The sequence below is a fragment of the Heterocephalus glaber genome, unplaced genomic scaffold (assembly GCF_053883595.1).
Source record: "Heterocephalus glaber isolate CG9 unplaced genomic scaffold, H.glaber_assembly_v1.0 deba00000347, whole genome shotgun sequence".
In the NCBI taxonomy this organism is placed as follows: domain Eukaryota; kingdom Metazoa; phylum Chordata; class Mammalia; order Rodentia; family Bathyergidae; genus Heterocephalus; species Heterocephalus glaber.
Window position 1 is genome coordinate 32,587,483 of NW_028258143.1, and position 20,245 is coordinate 32,607,727.

Here is a 20,245-nt window from a genome sequence, read left to right on the forward strand (position 1 = left end):
TGTTCATCTTCCCTTTTTGTCCCCGTTTTGGTCCTCATTCAGAGTTCTTCTTTATTTTCCTAGTATTCTCTTGTTCCTTCTCACCTGTGTCCTCTGACCACACTGCTAACCTTCCCCGATCCATCTTCCCATCTATCCCTCCCTCCCCAACCCCTTCTAACTCCCCATCCCAAAGGGTAAAGTCATTATATTGAAGAGTTTATTCACTATATGTTGGGTTGGTCCTCGATCTTGATTTAATTCACACAGCTAAAGGTGAAAGATTAATAACTACCACAAAATGTCATTTTCAAAGATGTACTTGATGCAATGGTGTTGCTGATTGTATCACTTGGACTAAGATGTTGTTATTGATCTAGTCAATGACCTTCCTAGTATAAGGAAAATGAGATAGCCTTAGAGTCATTAGAGACTCAAAACTTAAAGACCAGCTATATCTGGAAGACACCTCTGAGAAGCAATCATTCCATAAGGGTTCTAATTACAAGCAACAAAGATACCTACAATAAACAATTTCAAACTATCAACCCTGGAGTTAAACTAAGGACAGTACCAAAAACAAAAATGAGGGGCCGGGGATTTAGCTCAGTGGTTTTGCTGCTTGCTGCGCAAGCGCAGGGACCCGAGTTAGATCCCTAGTACCCCCCAAAAAAAACAAAAACCAAAAAAACAAAAAAACAAAAATGAGAAGACATTTAAGCAAGGCACAAACTCAGACTTCCACCCCACCAAGGGTAAATCCTGGGGGAAATGAGATGGAAAAGTCCCATAACCAACCACCTGGATACCCTGAACTGATAGCACAGGAAGTAACAAAACAGATGAATGAGGCTCTAGAAAAATTCAAAGCAAAAATAATCTCCCAGATATCTACAGAGATGTTGAGCAGAATGAAAGACATGATTAGAGGATCTAAAACAGAAACAGATAAAAAAAATAGATGAGCTCAGAAACATGCTGGAAGCCATGAATACTCAGCATAAGAAAGAAATGGAAACCATGAAACAGATTCAAACAGATATTCAGGAGATTAAAAACTCCACTGAAAGTATCCACAGCAGATTAAGGGAATCTGAAGATAGAATATCAGATATAGAAGACAGGATCGTGGTTAGAGACCATGAAAATAGAGATTTCTTAAAAATAGTAAGGGACCATGAGAAATCAATCCAACAACTGCTAGACGATGCAAAGAAGAATAACATAAGGCTGATAGGAGTCCATGAAAGAACAGGAAAAAGCACAATTGACATAAAAATCTGTTCACAGAAGTAACAGTGGAAAACTTCCCAGACAGAGGTAAAGAATTGGACATACAGATAAGTGAGGCATATAGAACTCCAACTAGCCATGATCAAAAAAAAAATCTACATCTAGTCATATAATAGTCAAGATCCCAGAAACCCAACAGAAAAACAAAATCCTACAAGCAGTTAGAGAAAAGAAACAAATCACCTACAAAGGAAAGCCCATCAGAATCACAGCAGACTTCTCAAAACAATTTTCCATGAAGGCATAGTGGGTTAAGGGAGAAATTGTTAATACAGCAGGCATAGCAAACACGAGAATCTGAGCCACTTGTTACTGTAACCCACTGTGCCTTCAGGACATGTTCAGGCAGTCTCATTACAGTTTCCACTTGATGTTGAATTACTGGTGTGCATGAGCAACTTTATAGAGTTATGGGTCCAATAACACTTGTATCAGAATAAGCAATGAGATGAGATGATAATTATTAGGAGATGTTTCTTAGAGAGGGACTAGCTACCTTATAAGGCGGCTTGACTTTGTTCCTGCAAAGATTCCCTATTGGATTTCGTTATGGATCATACTGCTTGAGTCACTTAGAGAATCATTGGATCTGCTGGGTCATAAGGCTCAAGTAGCAAACAGCTAGTAATAAAGCTTGAGTCAACTGCTATGCCTTTGCTTGCTTTAGCTGCCACTCAAAACTGAAATAGTACAGGTTACTCAATAAGTAAGTCTAGAAACACAACTGTGTAAATTCTCTTCCGTGATCGTTGATTGTGGTATGTCAAGTTGACTCAAGCAAGAACAACCTAGCAGATTAGTAAAGTGTGTCTGTGGATGATTGACACATAGACTGCAAACTGAGGCAGGAAGACTCACCTCATGGCACCAATCAGCCGATTTCTAGCCCAGATGGTATCAAATGGGAAAGAAGAAAGTCCCTCCTTTTCCTTCTTTGGAGGAACTCCAATCTTTACCACTGCTCTTGTATGTGTGTCTTCAGTTCCTTCAGGCTTCCAGCAAAGACTTTTCACCCTTCAAGGCAGACCCTTCAGCTTTCCTGCATAGACTAACAAGGAACTCTCAGTGAACTCCAGATCTTTGACCTTCGGCTGGATCCTCTAGCTGTTTAGTGCACAGTTGGCCATTTTGCATTCTTCCATCCCCGATTCCACAGGTGGCCATTGTAAGCCTACCTAGTAAATCCTATATGTAGTCATGTACATATTTTATAGTAATCTGTTCCTCTAGGGAACCCTAAAATCCAAAGTAGACAACCAAAAGCAGTGTCTCTTTATTAGTGGTAGTGATGCAAGATGTAGCAACTCATCTTTCATTTGAGAAGGAATACTTCAGCAAACCCCAAACTACAGAACATCTAGAAAATTCAATATTCAGCCATACGTGTATCTTACAAAGACATCTAGGATATTTGAAATATCTTCATTATCATATCTAAACAGCATCATATGCTGAAATATAGTAGAGCAGAATGATGATTAAATGTTATTTCTTTTCTCTCTCTCTTTTTTTTTTGCTGGTGGTGGTACTGGGGATTAAGCCCAGGACTTTTTCACAGCTCCTTTTTATTTCAAGACAGGGTCTCACTAAGGTGCTCCAGGTGGGAATGAAATTTGTGATTCTCCTGCCACAGCTTCCCGGAGGGCTGGGAATGCAGGCATGCACCACCATGTGCATCTAAAGATTGAGTTTCTTTCAGACTAGATTATGACATGGAGTTAAAAATTTAACACAGATCTGAGGAAAGATGGTAAGAATACATTGCTGGGGGCTGGGGATTTAGCTCAGTGGTTCTGTTGCCTGCCTTGCAAGCGCAAGGTCCTGAGTTCAATCCCTGGTAGCAAAAAAAATTTAAAAAATTAAAAAAGAATATATTGCTGATTTTGCTAGGTGAAAACAACTTCTGGTAGTTATTCTTAATTGGTAGTTACAAAAAGTTATTGTCAATATCAATTGCTGCAAAACAGGTACCAGTGGATATGGCCATTGTGCTAATAAAGAGGTAACATTAACAGCTAGGGATGTAGTTCAGGGGTACAGTGTTTGCCTAGCATGCATGAGGGCCTAGGTTTGATCTCCAGCATGATATACACACACGGGGGAGGGCAATAATAGGAAATCAAATATAATTTAAATTTACAGTAATCCATTGTCCACCTCCACAATTATTTGTTTGCACAAAGGTAACAGGCAAATTAAGTGGGGGATATTTATGTTCTTTATTGGTTACATTTAATCTCTGAAATTTCCCACAGAATCTTGTATTGCCTTTTTTTTTTTTTTTTTTTTTTTGTGGTACCAGAGATTGATCTTGGGACCTTGTGCTTGCCAAGCAGGCGGTGGAGCCACTGAGCCAAATCCCCACCCCTTGTATTACTTTTGAGGGAGTGTTGCAGAAATTCCAAGACTTCCACTCGGCACTTCCTGTTATACTGGTAGCCTCCATTCCATGGGTTTGATTCCTAGCACTGAAACTAAAAGGAAAAAAAATTCAGGTGAGGTTCTGAGAGAGATTGTGTTGGATCTCTAAATTACATACTTCTCAAGATGAAATTAGGTCCATGTCCTATACTACTCTTAACAGAAGAAAAATCTGAAGATACTCTGAAAGGAGCTAAATTCCTTTTTATGAAAAAAGAAAAAAAAGAAAACAATTAATTTTTGTGCATGTGGCTAGAGATCAAACCCAAGGCCTTGCAATGTTAGACAAATGTTCTACCACTGAATGATACCCCAGGTCCCGTGCTTTGCATTTTTATAGTTAGAATTATCTTGTGGATTTTTCCTAGGCAGTCATTGTGGATCTGCTACCCAATTTGTCCTTAATTTTGAGATTATATCTACAAAATTTTAGCTTTTCCTACAAGAATGCCAACTTTCAAATGATTGTGAATGTTTTTCTATCATTCCAAAATGGTGTTTTTTAAAACTTGATTACTCTTCTGGATCAAGGGCCTCATTTTACCCCATTTGTTCCTTAGACCTAACAATCTTAACTATTACAACTTCCTACCTGGTAAAACTTCCTCCTTAAGATTTTAGTCTGTTATTCCTGGCACTTTTTTTTTTTTTTTCGGTACCGGGCATCAAACTCAGGTCCTTGCACTTGTGCAGCAGGCAGCGAAACCACTGAGCTAAATCCCCGGGCCCTTCCTGGCACTTTTTCAGCTCCAATAAGTATAAATTGCTCTCTTCCCGTTGCCTAGAAAAACCTGACACAGAAATCCCTAAATTTCTCATTGTGAGTATACTGAGGGCTCTCCAGTAGCATGATTTATCACCCTACTTGGGATACTTTTCGGAATGGAAAGGGTCAATACTAACAATGATACCATGACAGCAGCACCATGTAAGCCAGGACTGTCCAGAGTAGCTGTGGAGGGGCCAGGGATTTAGCTCAGTGGTTCCACCGCCTGCCTCGCAAGTGCAAGGACCCGAGTTTGATCCCTGGTACCAACCCCCCCAAAAAAAACAAAAACAAAAGGTACACTGGTCTCCAACTCTCTTCTTGGGTGTTGCCTCCAGTTTCCATTTCTTCCAGAGTAGCTGTGGATGTGTGGTCACGTGGACCTGGTCCACGTGGTATGAACTTCAAACTTGGGATAATTCCTGAGGGATTGTGGGAGATTGCGAACTTTGCTGCCTTTATATTAGGTACATGTCAATGAGGTACACATTGTGCTGTGAAGAGATAGTCTCAGTATTGTATTAGTTAGAAAACATCACATTTGCCTTTCGTGTTAAACAAAATTTAATTTCTATTGAAAGTGCTTGGCAGAAGCTTCCAGGAGAATCCCTTTGGTAAGAACTGAGGCTCCCTGAATGAATGACACTTTCTAAGATCAACAGGTTGTCTTTAAGTAACAGAAACCTCTAGTCATTGAGTATAAAGCTGGTTATGAATGCTTGATTATGTTTATAAATAGAAAGCAATTTGAACTTAAATACCATTGCAAACATTAAGATTGTTAGCTGTATATATTTTGAAGCACTAATAAAAATAGGGGCAGAGGGCCAGGGATTTAGCTCAGTGGTTCCGCCGCCTGCCTTGCAAGAGCAAGGACCCGAGTTCGATCCCCGGTACCCAAAAAACCCAAAAAACAAAAAAACCAGGGGCAGAACAGTGTATATAATGTACTACTATTTCCATGATGGAACCAGACCATTTATATACACTTACTTGCTTGTAAAATGCATAGGCAATCTTGAGACTGACAAAGAACTGGTAAGAAGAGTCTCCTCCAGACAGAACCGAGAAGCTGAAAGACATGAGTTAGAGGACCTTACCTTGTCCACACTTTTATGACATGTGAATGCATGTCCCACTGAAAGAGTAACACTTGAAACTGAGATAGAAGAATGATTAGGTTATTTGTGTCTAGGAAACTGGGACCCTGTATGTCTGGCCTCTTAATCAGAATCAAGACTAGTTCCTGCTGAACCATTAAAAGGGAGGCCCAACGGCTGGCCCTTGGGAACAGTTGGAAGCAACATTCTGGCACCTGATGCCCATGGAGGCTGATCCACCTTTGAGAAGCCACCTGGCTGGCTAGCTGAATAACAAAGGACCCAATCCCTTTGAGGACCCTACTGTACCTCATGACAACTAAGTAGTATTAAAATTTTATGTGTTTGGGCTGGAGTTATAGCTCAGTAATAGGGCATTTGCTTAGAATAAATAAGGACTTAGATTCAATCCTCAGTATGAAAAAAAAATGAGAGCAAAAATGTAGCTCAGCAGTAGTGCTCTTGTCTAGCATGCACAAGGCCCTGGGTTCAGTCCTCAGCACTGAAACTAAAAATTCTGTGTTTCCTTCTTCAATTGTCTGTCACGTTAATCTATACTATACCAGCCTTCATGTAAATGTAAGTGGGATGAGACCTATATTTTAGTATTGTTCCTAATGTTTCACTTTAGTAGCAAGAAACCTTTATTCCATTTTATTCTTTATGATTCTAGACCTTAAAGTTTAGCCACTACTGACATTGTGTGTGTGTCTTGCTAAGACTTGAACCCAGGGCCTTGTGCATACTAGGCAAGAGCTTTATCAATGAGCTACATAGCTAGCTCCTTGTTACTGACATTTTAAAAAATGAGATGTATTTTCTAGCACAGTTGTTCAAAAAAGAGGCAACTTTCAGTCCTCAGTGGCATCTACTGTTTTACACGTATAAGTTTTCTAGCTCAGGTAACTGAGAAAAAATGTAGACATTTCTTAAGGTATTCCTTGCTCACCCTCTGTGACTGTTTCTCTAAGTTTCAGACAGAGTGGGCTATGATGGTGCAGTTTGCAGTCAGGTACAGATCTGCCACAGTGGAATTACTTTGCCCCAACATGGTGGAGCACTCTGGTAATCCAAGCTACTGAGATGCTGAGGCAGGAGCATTTCAAGTCTAAGGCCAGTCTGAACAACTATATGAGACCCTGTTTCAAAAAAATAAAATAAAAAACAAACAACAACAAAAAGAACCTAAGAAAGAAGGACTGGGGCCATGTGTGGTGGCACACGCCTGCAATCCCAGCACTCTAGATGCTGAGGCAGGAGTTTGAGGCCAGCCTGGTCTACATGGTGAGTTTGAGGCCAGCCTGGTCTACATGGTGAGTTTAAGGCCAATCTGGACTGCACAGTGAAACCCTGTCTCAAATAAATTTAAAAAAAAAAAAAAAAAAGAAGGACTGGGGAATACAGTTCAGTGCTACAGTCCTTGCCCCTAGCAGGCAGGAGGAGGGCCTGGGTTGACTCCCCAGTAGCATTACTACTACTAATAAGAATGACTTTGTAACAAAAGTTAAACAGGTGTTAGCATAACAAATGTCAATTTTGTAAAATAATTAAATTTTGTAGGAAAATAGTTTTTAAAAAATTAATATTTGAACATTTTTGACATAATGATCACATTCATCATAGGTAATTTGTACTTGTACATAATATATCTTAATTTTTTCCCATTCTTCTCCCCTCCCTTCAACCCTTCTTCCCCTCCCTATTTACAAAACTTGTTTCTATTGTTTTCCTTCTATTCTTTTTTTATCCCTATTTCTTTCCTTCCTTTCTCCCACCCCATCCCTTGTTCCCCTACCCATTTGAACATTTTCTCCCTACTTATCAATATCTAACTTCCTTTTTGCTCCTTATTTACACTTTGGGTTTCTCACACAAGAGAGACAATGTAATATTTACACATGTGACAAATTTATTTCACTTAAAATTAAGCTCTCAATGTCCATCCATTTACCTAAAAATGTCTCAAGTGTATCCTTCTTTACGGTAGAGTAGTACTCCATGGCATATAAAAACCACATTTTCTTCATCTTTTCATTGGTTGATGGGCATATGGGCTATTAGTTATAAACTATGGTGTTATAAACATGAATGTGCATATATTGCTGTGGTATGATACTTTTAACTCTTCTGGGAAGATTCCCAGAAGGGGAATAGCTGGGTCAAAAGGAACCTCTAGTTTTGGTTTTTTGAGGAATCTCCATACTGATTTCCATAGCGGTTGTACCACTTTACACCCCCACCAACAATGGAGGTTTCATTTTCCCCCACAGCCCCACCAGCATTTCTTATTGGTTGATTTCTTGATGATAGCCATTCTTTCTGGAGTGAGATGGAATTGCAGTGTTGTTTTTTGGTACCAGGGATTGAACTCAGGACCCTGCGCTTTCAAGGCAGGCACGGTGCCACTGAGCTAAATCCCCAGCAGTGTTGTTTTAATTTGTATCTCTCTAGTGAGCAATGATGTTGAATATTTTTTCATATATTTATCTACCATTTCTACTTCTTTGAGAAGTGTCTATTCATTTCAGATGCCCATTTTTGGATTGGGTCTTAAATTTGGGGAGTTTGATTTTTTTGAGTTCTTTATATATTCTAGATACTAGTCCTTTGTCGAGGAATAGCTGGTAAAAATTTTTCCCACATTTTGTAGGTTATCTCTTCACTCTGTTGGTGGTTTCTTTCACTGTGTAAAAACTTTTTAATATGATGTGATCCCGGTTGTTGATTCTTTGTAATATTTTGTGTGATCAGGGTTTTGTTCATAAAACCTATGCCTACACCTGTATCTTCAAGAGTATTACCTATTTTGTCTTCCAGAAGATTATTTCTGTTTTGATATTTAGATCTTTGATCCATTTCAATTTTAATTTAGTACATGGTGAGAGATATGGGTTTACGTTTAATCTTTGGCATGTGGAAAGCCAGTTTTCCCAGCACCATTTACTAATGAAGCTATCTTTCCTCCAGTGAAGATGATAAGGTAGCCGAGTGTGCTTGGAGTTGTTTCTGTGTCTTCTATTCTGTGTCACTGATACTTAGGTATGTTTTTTTTCTACCCTGGTACTATGCTTTTTATCATGATAATTTTGTCATCATGCCTAACTTCAAGTTATACATGTAGTATAACTTCAAGTCAGGGATTGTGATGCCCCCTGCCTTGCCTTTGTTTCCCAGAATTGCTTTTGCTATTCTAGGTCTCTTTTGGTTCCATATGAAGTTTAGGATTGTGTTCTCTAGTTCTGTGAGGTATGCTATTGGTATTTTGATTGGAATTGCATTAAATCTGTGTCACAGTTTTGGAAGTACAGTGGACCCTTGTCTTACAAACTTGATCAGTTTCTGATGGCTGGTTGTAACTCAAGTTGGTTGTAAGTCAATAAAGCTGAGATCTGGATGTTTACCCGGGTACATGCTATAGACAACAAGAGGCAGATGAATTGTCCATTAACCTAATTAACACAAGTTGTTCGTATGTCAGGCTGGTCATTAACTTCAGAGTCCACTGTACATATGGCCATTTTGACAATATTGGTTCTTCCTATCTAAGAACAAGGGATATCTTTCCATTTTCTGATACTCTTTTCAAAAGAGAAAATTATTCTTAAGGAGTGCTTACTGAAGTATCTTAGAGTAAAGCAACTTTATGCCTGCACTTACTTTCCAAAGTATGCAAACACAGTCATGCATACACATGTGGGGGAATGAGTGAGGGCACAAAGAAAATAGACGTGCAAAATGTTAAAAGTTGTTGAATCCAGGGCCGGGGATTTGGCTCAGTGGTTTCGTTGCCTACTGTGCAAGCGGAACGATCTGAGTTCCATCCCCCGCACCAAAAAAAAAAAAAAAAGTTGTTGAATTCAGATGGATGGAATATAGCTGCTCATTATAAGATCCTTTCAACTCTTCTGTGATGTTTGAAATATTTCAAAACAAGTTGGGAAAAGAAAAATAATATATTGAAGTACTTCTAACAGTCATATTAGCAAAGACTATTGCTTTTTCTTAGATAGAAGCCTGGAAGAGATTGGTGACACATATCTTTGCCCAAACTGGTTTCTTTCTGAATATAACCACTGCACTATTTGCCAATATATGAGGACCCAAATAAGAGAGTGCCTAGTACTGACAGTGAGACCACTCTCAGCGTCAGCAGTGAAGAATCTGTCTACATCTTGACCACCACAAAGATAAATGACAGTGGTAGACAGAGATTGGTGGGAAAACAGACCAGACAGGCTACATCAAATAGGGCATTCCTGCCCAAAGGATATCAAAGGACATCATTGCATTTAGGGTGTGTGGCCAAAAGATGAGCTGCACTCTCCAAGACAGCTGGTAATTCAAGCTTCTGGACCCCCAATTCATCCTCAGAAGGTGCAAGCCTGCTCCTTCTCCTCTTCCTCATTCCTGGGGATCCCTCTAGAGGCCAAAGTGAGCCACTGACATATGGGCTGTACTGGGGCTGAGCAGTGCTGGTTTTCTTCCAGATGACCTTTACAAGTGAGGTTCCCTGAAGGAGAGTTAGTAGTGGTCCCTACCTGCTCCATGAAGGCAACAGTCTGCTCCTGTGGGAGCACAGAATCCTCCACGTGCTGGCAAAATGCCAGAATGGGAGTACCTGTGCATGGGAAAACCAAAGGGGAGGGAAATCCTAATCCCTGTGAACCAGCAGGCAGGAGTGTTCATGGATGCACTGGCGATATTCTATATATCACTGATGAAGCAAAGTAGGCAAAGGAAAGGTGGACATCATTGGACTACAGGCTTTTTCATGGTGCTAACATGCAGGTTACGAGGCAGCATTCTAAGTATGAAATGATGTGGTTAGGGAAGCCACAGAAGTAAGACCAGCACCCTCCAGAGGCAAGAATAGGTCTGCCAGTACCTGGAATCGAATGATACCCTTTCTGTAGTTGGTGACTTTAGTTGTTTTTTTAGCCATCAGCTACCTAGGTGGCCCTGGGTTGCTAAAACACCTTCTTCTGGATAGACCTCCGCTTTCCTAAATTTACAGGCCTGTGGGCCATTTCCCAGCTGGTGCCAGTGCAGGGCCACTGCCCTTGGGCTGTACTGATGGAGCAGAGTTGTTAAATGAAGAGACATCCTTGGGATGATGTTAAGATGAAAGTAGTCTTCAGTTAGAAGTCTTGTTAGAAGGACAGTCCTGGTAGTGGCCAAAGGATAGGTACTGGAAGAAGCAGATAAGAAAAGAGCATGGAGCACAAAGAAGGCAGGACCTGAGTCCATAAGAATTTAGCTGTCAAGAAAATGTTCCTAACTTTTTATCTGCTACAGAATTTCTTTGATGCTCCTGTGAAGCCTGTGGACCTTCTCAGAAAAGTGTTTTGTCTGGTTGGTTTTTGGGGCCATACTGGGGGTTGAACCCAGGGCCTTGTGCATGGTAGGCAAGCACTATACCACTGAATTGCATCCCCACCACCTCAAAAATGTTCTTAAGTGCATAAAATAAACTGCACAAGGTTCAAAAGTGAACATATTATATACACAAATGGTGTCATCCAAATAAATTTTAAAATATGTCCTTAGTAATACTTATCAATGCATTAAATACCAACCTTTATCAGTCAATAAAATAACAATAAACCTTTGATATGGTGATGGATGTAGTTAGTGTTTTGAAGTACAATTTGTGTAATTTGACTAGGAAATATATGTGATTTCTATAGGTGACAAAGTTGCAGTTGTGGCTAACATTCCTAAAAGCTATTGCTTGTATTTATCTTGGAAGGAAATGCAATTTTCATACAGGCATTAATGAAAGTAAATGTTCTGTTTTCCTATTCAAGGTCTAAATTCTAAAAGATGATTATATCTAAATTTTGTTCCCAAATTCCACCTTAGAACCCTGCTATGGAATCCCATGGCCTTAGAGGCCATATCTTTTTTCTTATCCCTCCTCTGGATAATGTGTCCAGGGTTTCTCTAGGTTTGCCTTGTAGAAGCTTCTGGTTCAGCTGTCTTGTTTCAGAGCAAGAGGCAAAATTCTTCATTTCTTCTAACTTTGTGTTTTTCAGAATTTTTATCTACAGCCCATGATAAGAAATGCATCTTGCATTGAGACCAGTGTCTCAGTACACAATACACACAATGAAACCAAAAACCAATACCCTACTCCACGTAGAATATTAATTTGCTAGGGCTGTCATAACAAAATATCACAGAGCAGGCAGCTTAAACAAGCATGTCCCTGGGGTTGTGCAGGCTGGCCTTAATCTTGGATTCCTCCTGCTTCAGCCTCCTCCTTCAGTATCCAGCTATCCAAATTTCTTCTTCTTTAAAGGCCTTAGATCCAAATACAGTCACATTCTGAAGTCTTAGGGTTAGGAATTCAACATACGAATTTAAGAGTAACACATCCCAGCCCATAAATGAAAACAAATATATTTACATAAAATACAGTGTATTACTTACTAATATTTAAATCCAATAGTCTTAGGCCATTTGGGCTGCTATGACAAGAGTCCCATAGACTGGGTGGCTTAAACAACAAACATTTATTTCTCACAGTTCTGGAAACTATAAGACTGAGATTAAAAAAAGAAAGTAAAAAGATTCTGAGATAATTCATAAGTTTTTTAAAAAAAGGATTGAGATTAAAGACCCTGGCAGATCCAGTATCTGGTGAAATCCACCTTTTCGGTCTGCCATATTTTCACTGTATTCTTACATCACCAACCTCCTTTTTTGGTTGTTTTTGTTTGCCTGTTTGGTTGGTTGGGTTTTGTTTTTTGGTTTTTGTGGGGTTTTTTGAGACCAGGTCTTGCCTAGGTTGTCCTTTGACTCGTTATCTTCAGCCTCGTCCTCCTGAGTGTGGTGATTACAGGTGTGCATCTCTATCTATCATCCTGTTCTATAGTTTTGTTTTGGGCAAGGTCTTGCTAAATTATACAGACTGGCCTCAAACTTGTGATTCTCCTGCATCAGCCTCCTAGGTAACTAGGATTACAGGCATGTGCCACCTTGCCCAGCCTCCCATGTCTACTTTATAAGGGCATTAATCCCCTTATGAAGACTTTACCCTCAGACCTAATTATTTTCCACACCCAGTTCCTAACACTGTCACATTGAGGTGTTAGGCTTCAACACAGGAATTTTGGAAAGGGGACTGGGAACATTGAGTATATTAACAAACAGGTGAAAATGCATCCCCCGCCCCCCCTAAAAAGACTTAAGAAAGACACATTGTAATAGATATGCTTGCTTTTTGGTAAACTTAGTACAGACTGAAACATATGGAACAATACCATATGCACGGTGGATGTGCAGACAAGTCTTGCTTTTGATTTTAATCCAGTCAGGATTGAAACTTTAGTTGACACTAAGGAATGATGTCTGGCCCACATTAGGCAAGAAATAAATATATGAATAAATAAGCAAATACTCCATATGATACTCTTACCACATGTACCAGACTAAAAGGGTTGCGAGACTTATACCCTTAAGGTATACTGCAAATCCTATAAACATTCTTTCCTTTAAGGTATATTTTTATTAGTTTTGAGAATTTTTTTTTTTTTTGGTACCAGGGTTTGAACTTGGATCCTTGTGCTTTCAAGACAGGCAGCGTAACCACTGAGCTAAATCCCCGGCCCTGTGGTATATTTTTATTAGTACAAGACATGTTTGGAGTACAACTTAAAGGTATTTTAAAATTTATTACCTGACATATCAAAAGTCAAATGTCCTGCTGGGGATTTAGTTCAGTGGCACCGTGCCTGCCTCACAAGGTCCTGAGTTCGATCCCCAGTACCAAAAAAAAAAAGTCAAATGTCTTATACCCATGCATGATGGAAAAGATTCTTTTTCAATTATTTAGTTATTTTTATTTTGGAAGAAAATTTTTATATGTCCTCTTCATTTGCCACATAATATACCATTAAATATGATAGTTGCAGGCTACTTCGTTAATATTTACATGGCAAACAAGAAATTGGAATAAGTTTATTTTTTTCCTCTTTCCTTGAACATACAAAAAATAGTGAATGTTTAAATTAAAAAATTATAGTAAAAGACACATTGCTATGAATCTCCCTCAAAATGCTCAAAAATATTCCCCCTCACTTTGAACAAACATCCTATCTTTTTTGGCAATGTGTCTTTTACTGCACTAATTTTTAAAATTTAACTATTGTTTATTTCAAATCACCTTTTGTTTTTGAACGGTTTACCTCCAGTTCAGCATGAATTAATTCTTTTTTCATGGAACAAGCATGTGGTGATTTTTTTTTTGGTCCATTATTAGGGATTGAACTCAGGATCTTGCGTTTGCGAGGCAGGCACAGGGGCACCACTGACCTAAATCCCCAGCCAAGTGATTTTTATTAAGAATAACTTTGGGGGAGTCGCGCTGAAAACACCGAATCAGCCTGCTGCAGACAGGCAGGTCTGCAGACGTGGTCCAGTGGACATCCTCGTCTTGTTCCTGATTTTAGTGTGAAAGATTTCAGTTTTTGACCATTTAGTATGATATTGGCTGTTGGTTTTTCATAGATGGCTTTTATCAGATTGAGGAAGAGATCATCTATTCCAATTTTTTTGTAGGGTTTTTATCCTAAATGCATGTTGAATTTTTTCAAATGCTTTTTCTGCATCTATGGAGATAATCATATGTTTTTTGTTCTTGGCTCTATAGATATAATCTATTACATTAATTGATTTGCGTATGTTAAACCATCCTTGCATCCCTGGGATGAGGTTCAAGTTTTTCCCATTATGAACCCTGGAACCATGGGCAAATAAATTAATGTTCTTGAATCTTGATTCCTCATCTGTAGCATAGAAGTAGTGGAAATGCTTTTCTTCTAGAGTTGTTAGGATGATCAGAAAGAGTTTGTAAAAATGAGTGGGACACGGCAGATGATGACTATCATCACCATTAAACTAACAACTGTACCCTTTACTGTACTAAATACTCTAATAAATCCCCCACCCCCAAAATCCAAAGAAGTCAGAGCATTAAAGAAGAAAAGCTTGGTGTTAAAACCTCTAACATAGCAGATGACATGATACTGTATATAGAAGACCCCAAGAATTCCACCAAAAGTCTTCTAGACTTAATAACCAAATTCAGTCAAGTAGCTGGTTACAAGGTCAACACACAAAAATCAATAGCTTTCCTCTACATGAATGACAGACTCAATGAGAGAGAAACAGGGCAAACAATTCCTTTCACAAGAGCATCCAAAAAACTGAAATACCTAGGAATCAACCTAACAAAAGAAATCAAAGACCGCTTCTCTGAAAAGTATAGCACTCTGAAAAGTGAGATTGAAGATGATATCAGAAAATGGACAGATATCCCCTGCTCCTGGGTAGGAAGGATTAATATAGTGAAAATGGCCATACTTCCAAAACTGCTACATAGATTTAATGCAATTCCAATTGAGATCCCAGCAGCATACTTCACAGACCTTGAGAAAAAAAATCCAAAAATTCATTTGGAACAAGAGGAGACCTAGAATAGCAAAAGCAATTCTAGGTAACAGAGACATGGCAGGGGGTATCATAATCCCCAACCTGCAACTCTATTACAAAGCTACTGTGATAAAAACAGCATGGGACTGGCAAAGAAACAGACCTGAGGACCAGTGGAACAGATTAGAAGATGTAGAAACAACACCAGACACACTCAGCCATCTTATCTTCGATAAAGGAGCCAAACACCCTCACTGGAGGAAAGATAGCCTCTTTAATAAATGGTCCTGCAAAAATTGGGTTTCAACTTGCCAAAGATTAAAACTAGACCTATATCTCTCGCCATGCACTAAACTAAAATCGAAATGGATTAAAGATCTAAATATTAAAATAGAAAAGCTGAACCAGTTGGAACAGAGGTTAGGTAGAACTCTTGAAGACATCGGTGTAGGAAAAGATTTTATGAACAATACCTCAGTTGCCTGTGAACTAGCACATACAAGCAACAAGTGGGATCTCTTCTTATTAAAAAGCTTCTGCACAGCAAGAGAAACCACCAGCAGTGTGAAGAGACAACCCACAATGTGGGAAAAAAATCTTCACCTACTCTTCCTCAGACAAAGGTCTACTATCTCGAATCTATAAAGAACTTAAAAAGATCAGACCTCCCAAATTTAAAGACCCAATCCAAAAATGGGCATCTGAAATGAATAGACATTTCTCAGACAAGGAAGTAGAAATAGCAAATAAATACACGAAAAAATGTTCAACATCACTGGTCATTTGAGAGATGCAAATGAAAACAATGCTGAGATTCTACTTCACTCCAGAAAGAATGGCTGCTATCATGAAATCAACCAATAACAAATGCTGGCGGGGCTGTGGGGAAAGAGGAACCCTGCTCCACTGCTGGTGGGAGTGTAGACTGGTGCAAGCACTGTGGAAATCAGTATGGAGATACCTCAAAGAACTAGGACTGGAAGTACCATTTGACCCCGCTATTCCACTGCTGGGGATCTTCCCCAAAGAATTAAAAGAATCATACCACAGTGATATATGTGCACCCATGTTCATAGCAGCACAGTTTGTGATAGCTAAAACTTGGAAACAGCCCAAATGCCAATCAACTGGAGACTGGATAAAGAAAATGTGGTGTTTTTTTTTATAAAATGGAGTACTACTCAGCCATAAAAAATGAGAAATTAGAGACATTTGTAGCTAAGTGGATGCACATTGAGGCGATACTCTTCAGTGAAATAAATAGGACACACATGTATAAATACTGAATAGTTTCTCTGGTGTGAGAAACTGAAAGTGTAAATGGGGACTAAAATGTATGATAGGTAATGTGAAATAGGAAGAAAAGGGGCAAAGGGGAAGGAGGTGGGAGGGGTAGGGGAAAGGATAGAAGGGAATGGGATTAATATGAGAAAATGGAAAAATAGGAACAAAATCTTTGCAAATAGGGAGGAATGGAGGGGTTGAAGGGAGGACTGGGCAAGGGTGAAAGATGGGAACCAAGAGAGATTATGTAAAGGTGCAAGTTTCCAACGATGAATGTCATTATATTGTATACCTAAAATGTACCAATGATTAGGATGAATAATTGATAATGCAAAATAGGAAGAAAAGGTCCAAAGGGGTAGGGGTAGTGGGAGGGGCAGGGGAAAGGAAAGAAGGAAAAGGAAAAATGCTGAGAAATGGAAAAAATGGAAATAAAGTCTTTGTAAATACGGAAGGGTGGAGGGGGTGAAGGGAGGGCTAGGAATAGGGAAAAAATAAGAACCAAGATGCATCATATAAAGGTACAAGTTCCCAATGAGAAATGTAATTGTGTTGTATATCTAAAATGTACCAATGAAAGAATAATAAAAAAAAAAGAATAACTTTGAGGGCTAGGGATTTAGCTCAGTGGTTCCGCCTCCTGCCTCACAAGCACAAGGACCTGAGTTCAATACCCTGTACCAAAACAAAAAAAGGATAACTTTGGTTCAGCCAGAGATTAAGCTCAGTTGTTCCGCCACCTGCCTTGCAAGCGCAAGGTCCTGAGTTCGATCCCTGGTACCAGAAAAAAAGGAATCACTGGTTCTAAGAATTCCACCCTCAATTCTGTAATACTTTCCATTAAAAACAATTACAAAAGAGTAAATACAAAATATATTAAATTATGAAAACACATCCATTAAGGCTCCCTTTAAATATATACACTCAGACAAGGCAAGATTTTCCAGTGAAGAATAAAGTCAACTGTTATAGCTTATAAAGCAACACTACTTTACTATCAGACTATAAAACACTCAACTATTTTAAGAAAACCACAGAGGGCCAGGGATTTAGCTTAGTGGTTTCGCAGCCTGCTGCGCAAGCCCAAGGACCCAAGTTCGATCCCCAGTACCAAAAAAAAAAAAAAATGGAGCCATTTTTACAAAAAAAAAAAAAAGTGGTTCAGAGCACAGGACTGTGAAGGTGTTCCTGAGTCCACAGGTCTGGACAGAACAGCGTTGAGGAGAGACTAACTACCTTCAAAGCTCCAGCCTGTGATCCAGCTAACCAGACTTCAAGAACCTCAAAACCTGTACCTCTGCTATTTAGCATAGCCCATTACTTTATGCTATTTACAAATCTTCTTCTGGCTGGACCTTGTAGCACTAACTACAGATAACTCTGCAGATTTGTTTGTGATCAGGAGAGAATGCTTCTTTAAATTAACTTTTTCTCAATGATGAGTGAATTCTAGGGAAGTTCTAGAAACAGAATTCATCCTTGTCAAGGAGCCTGGTAAGGCCCTTGAGAATTTGGTCAAGTGGTAGAACTGCTTCAAGGACACAGATAGATAAAAAGTCCAGTTAGATAAAACAATTTGAGTCAGGCCAAATTTCTACTTTACTAACCACACCATCAGTCCACATATACAAAAAAAGAGCTCTGAATGAACATGCAGTCAGACATGTTCTTTCAAAAATCATCAGTTACCACACTTTCTTCTCTTAAAGGAATGGTGAAAAAGAGATTCACACTCCAATCTTTGAAAGCAAACTATTATAGAGCAATATTTATCTTAAGCATCTTGTATTTTATTCAAATAATACTTGCTGATGAGACAAATAATCCATTTCAGATGTAATCAACTAACATATTTTTCTAACTGTGTACCAGCCTCCACTTACTCTTATCCTGTTCACATTAGGATTGTATATGGTCCCGTCAACTGCTAAAACTAAAGCACTTACACAGAAACCTAATGTCTACTGTGCTAAGGAAGGTCTCCAAAGCCCTGGTCCAGCTCTCTATTGTCACTAGAGGAAGTATAGGCAGAGTTTTCAATGTAAAAGTTACTGGCTGAGCCATCTCTATGAAGAACATACTAAATCCACCAACATTATACTAGCAGTATAAAAGTACTTTTGCATGAGAATGGGGCTGCTCTTGTAACTTGGATGTCTGAGGAGCACGTTAGCCAGCGTGAGGAAGATGAACCAGCCTGCACTGCTCCTTGGCTTTTCTAAGAGATGCAATAATACAGTAGTCATCAACACCACCTCTCTCAACACCACTGGGCTGAGAGAGTGGCAGAAGTCTTTCTGCACGAGGAAAAAAAATAGTAAAGAAATATTTGAGCATTAATCAGAAATTATCAAAGTTTGGATTCTAATGATATCAAAATATACAAACACTGTGTAATGTTCCCATAAAGCTCCCCATGAACGTCCCCCTTATGGCTTTCTGGAGAGATTAAAAGCTTCTGGGCCCTCTACTTCTGAAATTGTAGACTATTTCCACTTTCCAAAGGACTGCAGAACCATTTCATCTAGAAGGACTAGCTCAGCACAAAGTTTAAGTGTGAAACTGCAGAGAAGCCTCACTGGCTGTCAAAGCAACACTGAACCTGCACACTGCATCCTCCTGGGTGTGGAATACCACCACATCCACACTGCCCCACAGCATGAATTAATTTTTACATACAGTTTGAGATAAGGGTCAAGGTTTTTGTTTTTCTTTCCATGCGAGTATTCAGCAACATTTATCCAAAAAAATGGCTATATCCCCCACGCGTGTGTGGGGGGGTATATTTCTAGACTGTTTATTTTGCTCCAGTGATCAACACATTTGGGGTTTTTTGGGGTTTTGTTTTTGGTATTGGGGATCGAACTCGGGACCTTGTGCTGGAGAGGCAGTCATCGGTGCCACTGAGCTAAATACCCAGCCCTCAACACATTTGTTTTTGTTTTGTTTTTTATAGTGCTAGATTGAACCCCAGGACCTCATGCAAGCTAGGCAAGTACTCCACCGAGGTATTGGCTTGCGCGACTGTACATGACACAAAGGGATGTGAACCCCGTTAATTTTTTTTAGAAGGTACTGGGAATTGAACCCAGGGGTCCTCTACCACTGAGCAACATCCCCAGTTCTTTTTTTTTTTTTTTTTGTGGAAGCGGAGATGGAACTCAGGACCTTGAGCTTGCAAGGCAGGTGTAGTGCCACTAAACTAAATCTCCAGCCTCTCGTTTTGTAAAAACTAATTACGGGCCAAAAATAGCACCTAGAAAAGGGAGTCGTAATCTTTTATCAGACTGGAAGTGTGCCTCAGCAGCCTTGATTAAGACTTCTACAGGCGCATCAACTCTCCATTCCAAACCTCGCGCCGCCTGCGCTCCTCTGTGACTGGAGAACGCCGGCAGGCGTGCCGCGCCGTCTGGAGCCTCACAGCGCCGGCCTGCTGGAACTGGCGCGGACCCGACGCGGACGCCCCTACGCGGCACGGGACTCCCGCCACGCCGAGGCTCAGACGGCCGCGGTATCCGGCGGTGACATCCAGACCCACGCGCGGCACGGGAACGCGGGCACACTCGAGAAGCTCTCAGGCCAGCTTGCCGCCGCCCCCGCCCCCCTCCACTCCTCCACTAACCTTCCCGCGTCGCACCGCCCCACCTCGGAAGAATGAAACCCAGCGCCGTCAGACTGCGGCGAAGGGGTGGGATCCACTATCTTCCCTCTCAGAGAAGAGAAAAAGCTGAACCTACTCCACACAGCACAGGGACGTGTTGCTCCAACCAGGTCTTTTGAGGCCCCGCCCTGGAGCTCACCACCTCCTTCGCGGCCCGCCCTCCTGGCGCCCGGAACTACACTTCCCAGAGACCTCCGAGGCGCCGAGGGGCAGAGCCGTCAGCTCTCCCGCTCAGGCCAAGAGCTGAGTGGCTTTCTGGAAGGTGGGCGGGGCCATCCGTCACCAATCGGCAAGAGGCTCGTTACG

General features: G+C 40.2%; 1 long non-coding RNA gene across 2 annotated transcripts; it reads right to left on the reverse strand.

Moving 5' to 3' along the window:
• Window positions 1-3,472: 3,472 nt before the first annotated feature.
• LOC147829902 (uncharacterized) lies at window positions 3,473-20,157 on the reverse strand. 2 transcript variants are annotated; one of them, XR_015446478.1, is made up of 3 exons: window positions 20,016-20,157; window positions 5,453-5,531; window positions 3,473-3,746 (listed from the first exon to the last, which is right to left on the reverse strand). It is a non-coding gene; the product is annotated as an uncharacterized LOC147829902 (long non-coding RNA). The 2 variants fall into 2 exon arrangements; XR_015446477.1 differs by having other exon boundaries at window positions 19,901-20,157.
• Between the last annotated feature and the right edge of the window lie 88 nt (window positions 20,158-20,245).